This window comes from Antechinus flavipes, chromosome 1 (genome assembly GCF_016432865.1).
Source record: "Antechinus flavipes isolate AdamAnt ecotype Samford, QLD, Australia chromosome 1, AdamAnt_v2, whole genome shotgun sequence".
Lineage (NCBI taxonomy): Eukaryota > Metazoa > Chordata > Mammalia > Dasyuromorphia > Dasyuridae > Antechinus > Antechinus flavipes.
This window is the reverse complement of record NC_067398.1, coordinates 381,604,721-381,622,551: the sequence shown is the minus strand read 5'-3', so window position 1 is coordinate 381,622,551 and position 17,831 is coordinate 381,604,721. Positions and strand designations below refer to the sequence as shown.

Sequence of the window (17,831 nt, the reverse complement as noted above, 5' to 3'; positions counted from 1 at the left end):
AAGGAGTGTGAAATGGAAATCCTGGGACTTATATGCTGTTTACATGGAAATGTTCTTTTTTTGATTCTCTGTATTGAAGTTCAAAATGAATAAAAATTGAAAAGCAAAAAAAAAAAATAATATGGATAACTGAAAACAACATTTTCTAGTTTGATGCAATACCATTCTACCCCTAACCTCAAATGATTAGGTTTTCCATTTGTCAAATGTGAAGACAAAAAAATGACCTTAATGCCCATAATCCAAGAAAAATCCATTGAAACAGGAAATCATCAAATGACTAGATTCTGTGGTAGAGGAGATGGTAGAAGACAATCTTTTTCAGCAGAAGCCTTGGGTTGTACAATTCTTTGTCTTCCTAGAGGTAATGGGATTAACTTCTTCTAATTAAAAATAGACTGTTTTAGGAACAACTCACTATAAAGAATGCTGCTTGTTTTAATTTGGATTGGTTTCAAACAAAGACTCCCCTTCCCTTCAACAAAATGTGTGTGTGTGTGTGTGTGTGTGTGTGTGTGCACATGTATGTGTGTATGTGTATCTATAAACATCCATACATCTCATTGAATTTGAAGGAGACCTTCTAGGTCATTTTGTACAACCTCTCTAGAGAGTCCCATGACAAGAGATTCACTATTTTTGAAGATAGCACTTCCCACTTTTTAAAATCTCTAATCATTACAAGGAGTGGCTAGATGGTGAGATAGAGCAGGAGGCTTGGAATAGATAGGATTTATCTTCCTGAGGTAAACGTGCTCAAACACTAGCTGTGTGACTGTCGCAAGTCACTTAAATCATGTTTGCCTCAATTCTCCATTTGTAAAATGTTTTGGAGATAGAAATGGAAAATCACTTCATTATCTTTGCCAAAAACAAAAATTAAAACAAGTACACACACAGATACAAAGGGATCATAGAATTAGACAACTAATGAAACAATTAAACAACAATAACGAAATTGTTAGAAAGTTCTTTCTTAAACTCAGCCAAAAACTTTTCTTCTTGAAATTTCCACTTTCTACTCCTCTGTCCTACTTTTCCTGCTGAAGCAACACAGATTGTCTACTTTTTTTTCCCACATGCCAACCTTTTATGTATCTGAAGATGACTAAATCTTCCCTTCTCCAAACCAAGAATTTAATAATTTCAGTGATTCTCTTGCAGCAATTTTTCCTCCTACCTTCCCCCCCCCCAACCTTGTCACCACTTGTGTAGGCTCTCTTGTTAGTTAATAGTCTTTTTAAAGGGTGAATCACAGAACTGATACATTTGCCTCGAATAAGGACTGGCTAGGGCAGAATCTAATGGGATTCTTCTTAATCTGGACAATATATATGTAAGCAAATAAGGGTATGATCGTATTAGCTTTGTAAGTAGTGATATTGCATTGCTTGCTCAACTAAAACATGAAAACTTTCAATTCTACTTCCCCCTATCATACTCCTGTAAATTACTAACAAGCCATATTCCATATTCTGTACTTGTAGAAATTCCTGCTAAAATTTTTATTTATTCTTATTAAATTCATTTTGGTTTCAGCTCAGGGTTCTAATTTGTCAAATTCTTTTTGAATCTTGATGTTATCATCCAGCACATTAGCTATTCCTTCCACCTTTGGATTTTTCTACCAAAGGGAAAAAAAATAAACAATGTCTTTATACAGGTCATTGGAGGAATAGGATTTATAATTTAGCTTTAATTTTTTCCTCATTGATTTTTTTAGGGGGAAGCCTAGGTTAGTCTTCCCCAAGAGGGCAAATAAAGGACACTCTAAAATATGGATTTTTATGCATGTATTTATTTTCAATACCATAAAATTCTATTCTCTATACCAATGAGTATTTATTTTGTGATAAATCAAATTGCATGTGTGATCATGAAGGCTTAACTCCTCTTGTAAGGCAGTTATAACAGGGGACCCAATTTTTCTAGGATTAGGGGATCTATTTAAAAAAAAAAAACTTGCCAAGGGAGTAAAAGTGTTTGGCTTTTAAAGAAAGAAAATCTTTTTTCCCTGTTTCCTACCATCTTCTCCAATTTGGGCTAGTAGGTCTTTGAGAGAGTACAGTACCTAGTACAAAGATTGGTACATAGTAGGTGATTAACAAGTGTTTATTGATGAACTGGTAGATTGAGGATTACTTGATGATACAAACCATTAGGCTAGACAACTAGATATTGAAACTAAATTGTGGGCATAGCTATGGGGTGAGATTGAGGTGAGTATAGTAGAACAGACACAGGATAGAAATGAAATTGGGTAAGCTAAGCAAAACAGGACTGTTTGCTTAAAAGGAGAATAGCCTTTGAGAAGCACCATGGTATGGTGGATAGAAAACTAGCTAGGAAGATTCAAAGAGACCTGGGTTCAAAGTCTACTTCAAAGACTTACCATTGGGGTGGATCTGGGCAAGTCACTTAACCTGTCTCAGCTTCCTTATCTGTAAAATTGGGAATAATACTAATTAACACTCTCACAGGGTTATTGTGAGACTCAGCCCATACAAATGTCAGCTTCCTTGTTGACAAAGTAAAAAGGTATAGAAGAAGAATTTTGATTCCCTTAGCTATGAAACCCACTTTCATCCATCTCAACTTATTTTCTTGATTGCTCTCTTTTCCCCTCAGCCACTTTACAATGTATCTTCCATCATCCCTCTAGTCCCCTTTTATGTTTTGTCTTCTCATATATAATATAAGTTACTGAGAAGTAGGAATGGTCCTTTTTTAATTCTCCTTGCAGTTATATCTCTAGCACCTGGTTTTCTGTCTGTCTCTCTGTCTCTGTCCAGTCTCTGTCCCTGCCTTGGTCTCTCTGTGTCTCCCTGACTCTCTCTCTCTCTTCTCTCCTTTATCTTTATATCTTTCTGCATATCTTTCTCTTTTCTCTTTATCTCTATCTCTGTCTCTGTCTTTCTGATTTTTTAAGGTTTTATATATCTGAACCCAAAGAATTTCAGCTACTGATTCTTAAGAAGATTTCTGATTGTGGTTGTACTAGGCTTCAAATCAATGAAAAAAGAGGTAATAATAAATGCAGCTGTATCATATGTCCAACCTATTATGAATCAGTATAATGAAGTCTCTTATGAAATAATACATTCAAAGGAAAATGGAGAACTGTTTTAGGAAGGTTATAAAAAGGACTAGGAACTTTTGTGAACAAAAGTAATTAATGCTTTTCACCCAATTCATGAAGAACAGTATTTATTTCAAAGGAATGACAGCATATTTCAACCTAGAATCATTTGTTCGTGTATGAAATGAACAAATTAGCCTCTTTGTAGGATTCAAAGACTGAGAATAGATACCTCATTTTAGTTTTCCTGCATGGGGCAGACATGAAAGTAATATGTTAGAATAGGAAGTGAAAGGGGGCAAAAGGGACTGAAGAGAAAGGTCTCTCAGAAGTACTGTGGGCACTGCCCCATAGACCTTTGTCTTCCACCTTTAGCAGAGGGTTGAATGATGTTTCAAGATATTTCAAATGCATTTTTAACTAGAAAAGTCATCATTTTATCCATTGGATAAATCACAGTACCTAGGACATTTCTATTAATATTGTGGAACAATTACTCACTTGTTCACACCCATACATCCATTGGATTTTAGAAGTGGAAAGAAGAACCTCAAGAGATAGTATAGTCTATCTCTTTCTTTTGGAAAATTTGGGGATTGTAATCCATAGTCACTCAGTAAATGCCAAAAATCAGGATTTAAACACAAGCTTTTGACCTCCAAATTCAGTGTTCTTTTAACTGCACCTTACTGGCTTTCAATATTGTGCTACATGTATTAATGATTGATATGATAGTTCATTCTTTTCTCTTATGCTAGACTCCTTTTATAGATTCTTAAATATACTTTTTGGTGTCTAATCTTACATGCTCTTAACAGGACAATTCTCCTAAAACGTTGCTTTGATCATGCTGCTGTGCTTAAAAAAAAAAATCCTTAATGGGCTCCCTATGACTAGCAAAATGGACTCACAATTGGTCTTTACTCAACAATTTTGTCTTTACTCATTCAATAAGTCCCTAAAGTGCAAAGAACTTAGACAAGTAGAACTGATGAAAAAGACAAATCCCAGAAACATTCTCTGAATTCATTTATATTCTACTGAGGAATATATAAGTAAATGTAAGATAATTTGAAAAGATAGTAAAAAAGCATTAATAACTAGAAGGATTAAGAAGGATTAAGCACACATAAAAGATGGCACCTGAATTGAACTTTTGATGAAACATAGAGATACAGAAAAGCTAGGGGTGTTGTAGACATGGGTGGGAGAAGAAGAACTTGTGTTAAGACATGGAGAAAACAGATGTAATTCTAAGTGTGGGGGACAGCAAACATGCCAGTTTGGCTAGAATATTCTAACCTAGTCTGTCCCTCTTCCCTTCTTCCCTTTTACCTACTAGACACATTGGTCTATTCTGCCCTAAAATGCTTCATACTTTCCCACTTCCATGCTTTTACTTACAATGTTCTAAACTAAAGTTTCATATCTGCTTTATTTTATCTATACAAAATCTATCAATCCTTTCAGAGTTAGCTCAAGTCTTGTCTCTTCCAACAGACTAAAGTCTCTCTCTCACCTTTGAAGAAGCTACAAGGAGAAAAAGGCAAAAGAGGCTAGAAGTATTTCTCTACATTCTTGCTTATTAGAGAGGATGATTGAAATCACCCAGAAAGGAATGCAAGGTAGAGAGCAGTGAGGAAGAAGTAGGGAAGACTTAAAATAGATAGACATTGTAGCCATGTCTCTTAACATAAAGACTCCAGCAGCTGCACAGAAGAGGCATATTTCTATGCATTTTCTCAGGTATTAGCAGGGACAAAGAATCCTGTTAACAAAAAGAACTGTGGAATGGTAATTAGGGACCCATTGATTAAGTGGCTAAAGGAAGAAGAGAACAGAATAAAAAAAGTAAATATAATAGCAAAGTAAGCACGTGTAGACTTGACACGGCCAATCAGAAAGGTTATTGCCTTCTTGGGGCATGTAATTGCGATGATGAGCTTGCCAAGTTTCATCTAACCTATCTGGAATCATAGATGAATAGGACCTAGATTATTGATTCACATGGAACAAATGCTCCTACCAGGAACAACAACAACAACAACAACAAAAACTCAAAACAAAATTTAGATTTCTTCTCTATTAACTTTAAGGTTTCAGAGAAGGAACTAAAGAAACTAAAGCATGGTATTAGTTTCATGTCTTCTTTAAGATGAGATGAACATTTTGGAAGAATAGAGGATGTGAGAAATAAACAGTTAGATAAAGAGTACATAAGACTGGGATTTATTTTTCTGGTTCACAATTTAGCAGACTCAAATAAATGATTTAGATAAAGAGTACATAAGACTGGGATTTATTTTTCTGGTTTACAATTTAACAGACTCAAATAAATGATGAGTTCCTGGCAAGGAATAAAGCACATCTTAGGAAGGTCAGAAAGGCTGTGTTTAGCAGAATGTTCAGCAAGTTGATCTTGACAGTTGAAAGAGAGAGAAAATACTTGTTAAAAAACATTAAGTTGCATAATGTGGAGGATTGTTAAATAAAAAGAACAGTACTGAAAGGGGATTGAATCACTGAAGAAGGCCAGTTCTCAGGACAAAACAAAATGAGAAAAGGTGATGAATAGCATGTAAGATCATGGTACATAGTATTTAGAACTAGAAGAGACTTTAGAAATTATTTAATTTAATACTTTCATTTTGTGGATAAAGAAATGGCTTTAGTGAGCATGGGTAAGTATAACTGAAATTTGGAAGGGAGAGATCTGTGACTATATTATACTCTAACACTTGAATGGATCTGTCATCAAATTGATTTGGGAATCTCATTCTCACAATCCCAAATTATACAGGTTGGAATTTATTCATCCCTATTCATCCTATATGACTTTTTTTTCATACCTTCTCTTAGCTTTCCATAGGGAGTTTATTAAACCTAGTGGGAGCCTTTTAAAAATCCTTTTGAGCTTGTGAGTGTACTGTTACAGCATACAGATGGTCTATTAGTTATTATTCAGTTTTGCTATGTGAATAATCCATCTCTTTTATGTGTTTCTTTGATAACAGCTTTTGTACTGCTTCTTCTCTTCAAATCATTGACTAGAATATTTCAATGAAGTGCCAAACCTTTATCAAAATAAACATATTTTTAAAAAAGAGGAAATAGCCATGATTTAATTGTGAAACTGTAGTAGAGGCTGACTAGCCAGAGAAATGTTATGAACAATGGCTTTATCTATATCGAAAGGAAAATCAAACTGTGCATATTCTTTGACTATGCAATACCACTACTACATCTGTATCTCAAAGAGATCAGAAAAAAAAAAGAAAAAAAAAAGAAAGGGAAAAGGGCCTACTTGTGCAAAAATATTTATTGCAGCTCTTTTTGTGGTGGCAAAGAGTTGGAAATGGAGGGGATATCCTGTCAGTGGGGGAATGGCTGAACAAGTTGTAGTATATATAAAGCAATACTATTGTGTTATAAGAAATGATGAGCACCACTTCAACATTGAGATGATTCAGACCAGTTCCAGTTGTGCAATGAGGAAGAGAGCCATCTACACCCAGAGAGAGAATCATGGGAACAGAGGATGGGACACAGCATAGCATTCTCACACTTTCTGTTATTATTTGCTTGCATTTTGGTTTTTTTCTCAGTTTGTCTTTTTCTTCCTTCTTGATCTGATTTTTCTTACACAACTGGATGGCTGTGTGAATATGTATATACATATTGGATCTGGCATATATTTCGGCATATTTGGCATGTATTGGACTGCCTGCCTGAGAGAGGGGATGGGGGGAAGAAAGGGGAAATTTTGCGACAGGGGTTATGTAGGGGTCAATGTTGGAAAAATTACCCATGCAAAGGCTTTGTGATTAAAAAGCTTTAATAATAATAAAAAAATGTTGAGCAGGTGAATTTCAGAAAAATCTGGAAAGACTTAAATGAATTGATGCAAAATGAAGTGATCAGAATCATAATATTGTACATAGTTAATGGGGATATTGTATGATGATCACTTATGATCTTTTATCTCTTCTCAGCAATAAAATGATCCAAAACAGTTTCAAAAAACTCATGATAAAAATGCTGTTCACATCTGTAGAAAACTGAAGAAAATTGAATGCAGGGGGTAGCTAGATGACGCAGTGAATAGAGCACCAGCCCTGAAGTCAGGATGGCCAAAGTTCAAATGCGGACTCAGATATTTAACACTTACTAGCTTTGTGACCCTGGGCAACTCACTTAACCCCAACTGCCTAGCCAAAAAGGAAAAATAAAAGAAAACTGAATGTAGATTGAAAGATTGAATCATGGTATTTTCACTTCTCTTATTTTTGTTAGGGCTTTTTTTTGGGGGGAGGGGCATCTATTTTTTTTCCACAACAGATGGAAATATATTTACACAATATAGCCTACATCAGTTGCTTAACATCTTAGGGAGGGGAGAGGTGACAGGAGGAGAAAATTTGGAATTCAAAATTTAAGGAAAAAATGAATGCTAAAATTTGTCTTAGTAATTGGAAAAAATAAAACACTATTAAAAATTCCACTGACTTTCTAATAAAGGTTACTGAACTGGCAAAGAGACAAAATGTAAAACTAATGTAAGGGAGAGGATTCACTGGACTAGATATCCGATAAAGGTCTTATTTGATTAGTGGCAGAACATTGATAAGATCTTGAATTGCCTTGTTGACAAGGCATTTGTCATTTGTCAAAGCATTTCATTTCTGAGAAAGCAAAGGGAGGAATTGCTATTCTGGAATTAGTCAACTAATAAGGAAGAAGTAGCTGTGAATGTGAAAAAAATGAGCAAGTCATATATAAAATTAATAGTCAATGAAGAAAGTGATGGATATAGCCTAGATATATACTCTAGGTTTACAGAAGATTTCCTTTAGAGAATGAGATTTCCTTTAAGAAGCTGAGAGATACTGGTGGTAAAATGATAAAAGACTCATAGGAGAATATGAAGGATGAGAAGATTTTTGAAAACACTCATTATATCATCACTATTGATTTTATGGCTTCACAGGAAGCTCTGTAATGAATTCATTTTTTAAAAGAACATATGCAAATGATGGAGAACAGGTACACAAACAATGATAAATATAAAAGAGTAGCATAAACAGACAAAAATTTCCTTTAAGAGTACTAAAGTTCAGAATGAGTGAAGGTTCACAGAAAATGCTAGTGAACAAAAAAAGGAGGCATTAAAAAGAAAAAGAGGAAGATAAAGATAGTATCCTTGTTTAAGGAAATTTGAAGTCAAGAGAAGCCAGAGAGAAAGCAACATTAATCAAGGCATAGTAGTTCCAATTTTTCTATTTAGGAGAAGCACCTTAAAACTGGAAAAATGAATACAAATCTAAGGAAAACTGAATGGAAGTCTACAATAAGTTAGGAGTCTGTAAAAGCTTATACTAGCTTTCAATGAGTTCACATTCCAGACACAAACAAATTACTTGTTAGGAAGATCTTACAGAATCACTTCTAGGAATCTCTGAGGAATCATGAGACATGATAGAGGTGCCAGAAGACTGAAGAGTGTTGTTCCAATTTCCAAAAGAAGGAGAAAAGATCTGGCTAATGCAAACAACAGAGCAATCAGCTTTATCTTATTTTCTGGCTGAATTCTAGAAGGGCTCATTAAATGGATGGTTTTCAGTATTTAACTTAGAAAGTGATGATCAGTGGGAGCCAGCATGCCTTTACCAAGAAAAATTCATGAAAAATTAATTTTTTTTCCCATTTTGAATAGAAATATTACACCATTGGAGCTGGGGAATATAGTGGGTATAATACAAATTGATTCAGCAAGATGTTTGATCTGGTGTCTTACAAAGTCTTTATGGACAAAGTGGGAAGATGTGGGCTAGCTGATAGATATTTTGGGAGCTTATTGACCAGCTTCATCCTAAAAAATATTAATTAATGGATCCATGTCAACCTGGAGAGAGATCTCTCGTATACTGGGCCTCATGTTTAACATTTTTATCAGTGACTTCAATGAAGACATAAAAAGCACATATAAAAGGGGAAGATTTGGGTGGAATACCTAATATGCTACATCATAGAATAGAAGTTCATGGATTCCTCAACAAGTTGAAATTTTAATGTCAGAGCCGTATCTTGATATAAATTAGGGCAGTTCAAATCAGAAGTCAATAGGACATGACAGTCAGACAGAGGCATGGTTTGATTTGGAGAGTTAGAAGAATGCTAAAAGAGAAAATCCAAGCAGACCTTATCTGGAAGGTTTAGCAGTAGGCTATATTAGTGTCTGCTCAGAAGCAGAATATTTGGCAGGTAAAGAGTTAAAGTGTGAAAGGTCTGACAGTAGGAAACAGAGATTTGATAAAAAGGACTAGGGTTTAGGGAAGATAGTCAATACAGGAAGTGAGTAATAGGGAAAAGACATTTTTTAGAATTAAAATACAAGGCGAAGGCTTGGTCAAAGGGAATAAGACCAGCGTCTAACTAGTGGAACCAGATAAAAGGTCAATAACAGGATTCTGAACCAGTGAGCAACTGGTCCAAAATTCTTTAGATACATCCTAATCCAAGAATGGGTTTTAGAGTTTGGAGCACTAGTAAGCTTATGGAAGGGAGTTGAATGGCTCTGCTATGCAAGTTACGAAGATACAAGGGCAAAAGATCAAGTAATTACCAAGGAAGTAAGGTAAAATTTTAAAATGTTAAATGTGAAGCCAAAATTTTCATGAATTTATAAAATTTTATGAGCTGGAAGGAGTGAATATTAATAAGTTCACAGGTACTTGAAATGTTGAAATACTTGTAACAAAAATAAGGAAAATAGGGGAATGATAATAATTTAAACATAACCGCATTAGAGAAGTCTGATGGAGAATTGAGTTTGTACTAGAAATCCTTCCTATACCTTGGACAAACCTGACTTTCTAATTCACTCCAATATCCTCCAATTCCCAAATCATGATATCAAGTTAGACTTTTCTTAAATAAACTTGAAGATGCCTCGGTGGCTTCTCTGATAAGTCAAGTCAGAAGGAGTGATTATTTTGGCTTCTATGCTCTCTCTCTTAAGAAACCCAAAGAAACTTTAGGATGTCCTGATCCCCAGTCCACTTTAAGATGTGCTGATAAAGAAGTATATTTTCTTGCCTCTTTAAAGAGAAATAATTCTTGAGTTCAAATCTGACCTCAGACATTTACTAGCTGTGTCATTTTTGGCAAGTCACAACCCTATTTGCCTCAGTTTTCTCATTTGTAAAATAAGCTAGAGAAGCTGCTATTCTGTCCCCAACCACAATTCTTGGTAAGGAGGCTTTATCTCCTACAGAGTAAAAATAAACACTTACTTCCCCCTAGTCTTCTCTACTTGAAGTTATTAACTACATAAGTTGGGTTAGATAGTCTCTGAAAATCCTTCCAGATTCTGTGATGCTTAGGATTTGGTATTCAAACATTCAAATTCATTTAAAATATATTTAAACAAAAATGTGGGGTTATTTTCAAAAGTAACCTCCTTCTTCATGCCAATTTTCATAGAATCATATATAAGTGAGAGTTGGAAGAGACTTCCCACTCCCTTATTTTTGTAGATGAGAAAACTGAAGGTCAGAAAGGTTAAATTACTTGTCCAGAATCATACAACTATTAAGTGACAAAGGAGGGATCCGGACCTTTCTTGTTGTGTTGTTTCAATCGTGACTGACTCTTCAAGACTTCATTTAGGGTTTTCTTAGCAAAGACACTGAAATGTTTTGCCATTTTTTTCATCTAGGTCATTTTACAGATGAGGAAACTGAGGCAAACAGGACCCAGAGTCAAACAGCTAGTGCATGTCAGGCTAGATTTGAACTCATTAACTTTTCTTGCCTCTTGGGCTGGTGTTCTATGTGCTATGGAATCACTTAGTAATCCAATCTGAACCCAGTTGTGTTTAATTCAAAGTCCAGTATTTGATTCACTATCCCATCATACATTTCTATCTTGCTTCTATCTTTAAATTAGAGGTTAAACATAGGAACCTATTTTTTTAAAAGAAGTTCCTATGTTTAACCTCTAGTTTATAATGAAGACCACAAGACTGGGAATTAGAAGACCTGTGTACTAGCCTTAATTCTGAGAGCAACTAATCATATGACCTTGAGTAGTGATCTGAACCATGTTTTTTACATTTGAAAAGGAGTTGGGCTAGGTAATCTCTAAAGTTTATTCTAGCATTAAATTTCCACAATAAGTGTGAAAAGGCTGTGAAATCTAGCTATACAAGATATAACGATTTCCAATGTTATCTTAGTCATTTTCTATGAGGAAAGTATTTAGATTCAAACTCATTTCTCACAAAAATAACTATCTATGATATCATAAACAGCTGTTGTTGTTTCTCTGGCAACCATACCGATTTCTTTAGCTGAGGGACGCCCATCAATAGGTGCACACATGAAATTATCCCACACATGCTGAATGAATTCTGTGAGGTCTCCCATAAATACATAGAGGAATTGCAGGTGTACATTTAAAAAAAAAATAGATGTGTAGAAAGAGACTTGTAAATAGAATCGTATTTAAAATGCAGGAGGGAACCTTGGTTTAAAGAAATCCTATGATGAACTCCCTTAGAAAGTGAATAATCCTTTTTTAAAGCTTCTCATATATAAAACACTTTGCAAGGAGCTGGAAGATATAGGAGAATTAAAAATTAGATGACTCTTGGTTTCCTGGAATGTATAATCTAGTCTCTTTTCAGTATACCTGGACTTGATTTAAAAAATATTAAATATGCTGAAATTAGGACACTGACTTCAGACTCATGAATGAAAAAATTTTGTTCCCATGACCTATCATTCTTGGTCAAATTTTCTTCCAAAGATTCACAAAGGAATGGTTTTTAGTGGGCCCCATTCTCTTCATGTTGCTTGATGTTGCTTAGATAGAGCACTCCCAACTACTGGTAAAACTGAGCTCGGTATGATTTTAAAACTTTAATCAGCTAGATAAAGACTAGGTTGGGCTGGAAACTTTTCCCCTTAGATTTGGAACTTTTAAAAGTAGAATATAAAGAGGAATAGCCTCTAATTAGGAAACACTGAGAAGTTAAGAATAAAGAAGATAGAAGAGGACAACAGAAGGGAGGACTTTTTTAAAATTATTAAACTGTTATCTTTGAGGAAAATAAAAAGTGTGAAACAGAACAAAAGAGAGAAATTAGGAAAATAACATTCAGAGTCATTTTACTAATAATAGAAAGTATAGATATTGGTCAACTCCCCTAAATAGCCCCGCATAAGCCCACTGACTCAGTGGGAAGTCGTGTTTTCACATTTATGAGAAATGTGTCTGTGTTTTACTTATTATTAACTAATATTTATATGGTGCTTTGCTGCGCTCTACAGTTGTTTTTTCTTAGGTCTGTCAAATTTGTCAGCAAACTGGTGAGTTGTTATCTAGAGGGTTCTTGGGGGTGTGAGGAGCACTGGTTGGAGTCTGTTGCTGTGGAGTACAAAACGCCTATTGTCAGTCAGACCAGGAACCTCCACTGAACTTTGGAAAATTGCTTGGTTTCCTGGCTCATCATGGGGCTTAAAATATGCTCTTTGAAAATCTAACCCCTTGCCTGTTGTCTTCTCAGATGTCCAGCCATTTCTATACCATTTGCAGTTTCTCTACCTTTTATCACAAGCTGGCTGGACTTCAAACATCTGAGTTTGTGCCAAATATTTCTGTAGCGCAACATTTCCTAATGATGCTTTGGCTCTACTGAGGGGACCTATGTCCAATTGTAGAGGTGCACTCTGACAGGTTACAGCTGTTTGTAGCAGTAAAACAACCAAGCCTTCTCTGGCTTTAACCCAGAGCTGCATAAATCATGGAGGAAGTTCCATGCTTGAAAAGAGGCTTCAGCCCAACTCGTGTTACCATGATCCAGGAATCATCCAAATTTATATATTCTGGCCGAATCCTGCCATAGATACAAAGTGTTAGGAGCCAAAAGGGGGAGAAAAAGGAATTTAGCCTTTAACCAGGAATACTAAGGGCTTCTGGTAAGGTAAATATGATACCACTAAAAATTTACCTCCTCTGATTTATTATATTTTCTAGCATGTCTCTAAGTAGGTTTCTGGAGGGCAGAAACCGTGTTTAATCAGTGGTGTTTAGATCTCAGTTATGCCATCCTGATGTCTGGCAGTGTGCTCAGAATAATGGCATGATGCTTTCTCACAGATGGTACCCTTTTCCTGCTCCAGAGGCCCAGGCTTTGGGATGAAAATATAAACCAGAGAGTCCAGGGAAGTGCAATTGGTCCCTGTGAGGTCCTTGTTCATCTAGAAGAGGGATGTCTTCCTCTGCCCTTAGTTGGAAACAGAAAATTTCCTATTGACTCAAAAGGTGGGCAGAGTCCCACATTAAAGAGGTGCCCATTAAATGGAGAATGGCTGGATATTGTAGCACATGAATGTACGGGATGACAGATATGAAAGAAACAGAGAAGCCTGGGAAGACTTAGGTGAATTGATCCAGAATGAAAGAAGAACCAAGAGAACAATTTATATCATGATCACAATCATGCAAAGGAAAGCAACTCTGAAAAACTTGGGAATTCTGATCAGTGCAAGGACCAGTCATGACTTCAGAAGAACTATGACAAAGCCTACTTCCCACCTCTTGGCAAGAAAGTAGTGGATGGAAGTACACAGTAAGACATTCATTTGCAGCCAACTTGTTGGTGGGTTTTGCTTTAGGTAGATAGAACGTTTATTTAGTGCTGACTGTGTGCCAGTTGTAGTGCTAAATACTGGAGATGCTACTGCTATTACTAATATTATTATTATGCTATTTTATACTAGATTTTATTGCAGGACTTCTTGAGCTTTTTCCATCATGATCCCTTTTTGTCCAAGAAATTTTTATGAGACCCTGGGTATAGAGATATATAAAGTAGTTGTACAAATCAAACATTTACTGATATGAGATCTAGGATAGGGTTGTGACCCATAATTCAAGAAGCTTTGATTTATTCTATAATTGCTAATATATATTACTAATATTACTATTATTCTAATAATAATACTAATTATTAAAATGATATCAATAATAATTATATTACTACTAAAATTACTATTATTTTATGCTATAATTTATCATATACTTATATGTTATGCTATACTCTATATAATATACTATGAACTATACTATACCATAATTTATATTAAATGTTATTATGTTGTTAATTCTATTAGTTATTAAAACAATACCAATAATAATTATAACTAGAGATATTACTAATAAAAGCAAACAAAAGAGTTCCCTCTTCCCTTTCTATTAGCTTATTTTTCTAATGGAGGAAGACAACATCTGAAGAAAATCTAGGAAGGAACAACAGGGAGATGGAGAGAGCTGAGGATATCAGCATCAGTGCAAGGCTGCTGTTGAGGAGACAAAGAAGACCAAAGAGAAAGTTGAATCAGAACTGGAGTGAGAGAACCTCAGATCATGCAGACTGAGAGCTTCATTCAGGAGAATGGTCTCAGGATGAAGGTATCTCCAGGATGGGAAGGCTACTAGGAAGAAGGTGGTGAATACTTTTTTGTTTCAAGGGAGGTCTTCCATTTGTGTATGTGTAAGAAGGTGGATTGAGGAAAGGAAGTGAATTAGTAAGCAGTGATAGAGTTGGAAAAAAAAGATGAGTTCAACAAAATTTTTAAAAATAAACAGAAGAAAAATTAAAGAATTCAGTTAACACAGACAAACCGGGCAATTTGATTATCCAGTTCAGTCATTTTTCAACTGTGCCTGACTCTTGGTGACTCCATTTGTTGTTGTTGTTGTGGAGTCATTTCAGTCATGTCCAACTCTTGTGATTCTATTTGGTTTTTTCTTGGCAACAATGCTGGAGTAGTTTGCAATTTCCTTCTCCAGCCCATTTTCCAGTTGAAGAAACTGAGATAAATGGGGTCAAGGGACTTGTAGGGTCACAAATCTACTAAGTGTCTGAAGCTAGACTTGAATTCGGGAAGATAAATCTTCCTAATTTCAGGCTTGGCACTCTATCACACTATGCCACCTAGCTACCTATTTGATTGTTACTTTGTTCAATTTAATATACACCTTTTAATTTAAAAAAGAATTTAGATTTAGAAACTAATTGAATTTCAATTCTGCAACTTACTAATTGGGTGATCTTGGGAGAAGCACTTAATCTCTCTGAATCTCAATTTTCTCCAGAAGAAGAGGTGGGTAGACTGGATGCCCTCTAAGATCTCTCCTAAAATGGTGAGTTTTACTTTATGGGGAAAAAAGTAATAGAAATTAAAAGAGAAAAAAAATGAGGTTTGATTATTCATTTCAAAACATGATTCTTAATTTTAAGTATCAAGTTCTCATAAATACTTGTGAAATAAGATTCATTCTATATAAGTATGATTTTTATATGTTTTGGGGAGCACATTTATGATATAAAAGGTATTACAATATAGAAACCATAATTATTTTTAAAAATTCTGATAACATTGTATTTGACACAGAAAAATAACTCAAATAAAAATGTATCTGAGGAAAATAAAGCAGGGGTTCTTCTTTTTTAAGTCATGGATCCTAATGGTACTCTGGTTAAGCCTATGAACCCCTTCTCAGAAGAATATATTTAAATACATAAAATAAAATGCATAGGATTACTAAGGATACCAATCTTATTGAAATATAATTATGAAAATATTTTTAAATGAGTTCAGGAATCTTAGGTCATTAAGCTCTCACTTTACAGTATTATATAAAAAAGCTATGGACACTTTCAAGTAGTTTGCAATCTAGTTGAGAAGATAAAAGAATACATAAGAAATTAAGAAACAATATAAATTTGTATATGTACTTTACCTATATTGATGAAATGGAAGTTTGGTTATGATGTGCCTGGAAAGGCAAAGGTAGAAATAAATGCTTACCCTTCACCATCTTGTTTCTAAATGATCCCTGCCTTAGAATGTTGGCCCACAAGGGGAAGGGCATTGTGCAGCAACTTTCTGTGTAATCACACAACAAAGGAAAAGAGATGTTGAAAGTCAGTGGTGGTAGATAAAGGGGATACAGTTTATTCAGTGATAAGACACAAGGCTGGTCCATGTATTAAGAATGATGAGTAACAGATGGAATGCCTGCCTTTTAGACTTAATCCCACAGGACTATAACTGAGAAGGAAGAAGACTCAAAGGGATGAGCCAGTGGTCAGGTTGTTCAGCCAGAAATGAAAACGGTGAATACATGGTCATCAATCTTGGTTGCAATGTTCTTTTCAAGGACAGATCCTTCCTGTTCACTCTACCAGTACAGACTCTACTAGTGTCATAGATCTCTTTAATAGGGCATCAGTAGGTAAAAAGAATCCAACTCTTGTTCTGAAACTCTCTTTCCCTCCAATGTATGTTACCACACTTTAGAGACTTAAAAGTTTTTCCTTTTCTTGGTTCTCTCAAAGTTTGGAAAGCCCTTCTATGTAAACATATCAATGTCATTTAAATTACATTCTCATTAAAAACACACTGCATGATGCTATGGAAAAAATGCTGGATTTAGAGTCAAAAGACTTAGGTAAAAATTCTACCTGTATTAATTATTATCCATGTGATGTGAGCAAGTGATTCACATCTGGATCTCAGATTCCTTATCTTTAAAATGAGAGAATTGGACTTGATTGATGTTTGAGGTCCATTCCAGCTCTAAATCTATGATCTTTTCATCTCAGTCTTATCTCACTTTTGAACTTCTTTTAAATCTGCTCCCTTGGACAGAAGAATGAGAAATAGGAACAGGAAATAGCAGAATCCCAAGATAAGGAGTAAAGAGTAGAGGTAGAAGTATTAGACTGGGAGTCAGGATTCCTAGGTTCTGCCACTAATGAGCTCTTTGAGAATAGGCACATGACTTAGTCTCTATATATTTCAGTTTCTTCACCAAATGGCAAATTTGAACTAGAGGAACTTTAAAATCTCTTTAGCTTCAAAAGTCTATAATTCTGTGTAGCTCATTGCTCTCATTGTGCTCAGAAGTGATGGAGATGAATAAACATTTGCATTTTATGTGTGTTGGGGACGCTATGAAGTACTGCAGAGATGCTCTGCCTGCTTTCGGCCAGTGATGGAGGATTTGGGCAATTTAGGGATAATAAAATAATCCCCTTATTGTTTACTGAGTAGGAAGACCCACTGATACAACAAATAACTAAAAGGAAGTGATCTACTCTAGGTCATTCTCTTCCCATTTGCAAATCATGCCAGGGCTAATTAAATCTGTGTCCTGAAGATTGGGGGAAGAAGATAACTAATCTCCTCCCCACACAGACTTTACTCCAGCAAATGGCTGCTGAAGCAAAAGGAATCACCTGGGCAGACTTAGACGCTAGATACCTCTTCTGCTTTATATTTCTTTGCCTGGTCATGGGTGATTAAATGACAATCTTGAGATGGAGGTGTAGTCTTGGCACAATCTTGTAATTTCAGGAGTATATGGATCCTGGATCCAGTTTATTGAGATGATTGATACTAAGGAAAATTTCTGAATTGAAGAAGATGACCATTAATCAGAGTTGAAATGTTTGCCAGGAGATTGGGAGCTGTTTGAACAGTTCCCAGTGGAGACAAAAAAAAAAAACTATTTAATAAGCATTCTGGGAAAATGCTTTGTTTTCATGACTTTAAGTTTCAACTTCCATGAGAATATAATAGTAATTACAAGTTTCAAATTATTGATTGTTTAAGTCTTATCAATGCCCATTTGTGTTTTTGTGCAAGCATTTTTTGTGTGTTTAGGAAATTAAATGTCT

The 17,831-nt window shown here is 35.2% G+C and overlaps 1 long non-coding RNA gene across 1 annotated transcript in view; it reads right to left on the bottom strand.

Annotated features, from left to right (window-relative positions):
* LOC127561119 (uncharacterized) overlaps positions 1–16,072 on the bottom strand; it is a 45,935-nt gene extending 29,863 nt beyond the window's left edge. Inside the window, exons 1-2 of the long non-coding RNA XR_007953465.1 lie at positions 15,958–16,072; positions 15,186–15,299 (exon numbers count right to left, since the gene is read on the bottom strand). This is a non-coding gene — a long non-coding RNA (uncharacterized LOC127561119). The remainder of the gene's footprint in view (positions 1–15,185; positions 15,300–15,957) is intronic.
* Positions 16,073–17,831: the final 1,759 nt, after the last annotated feature.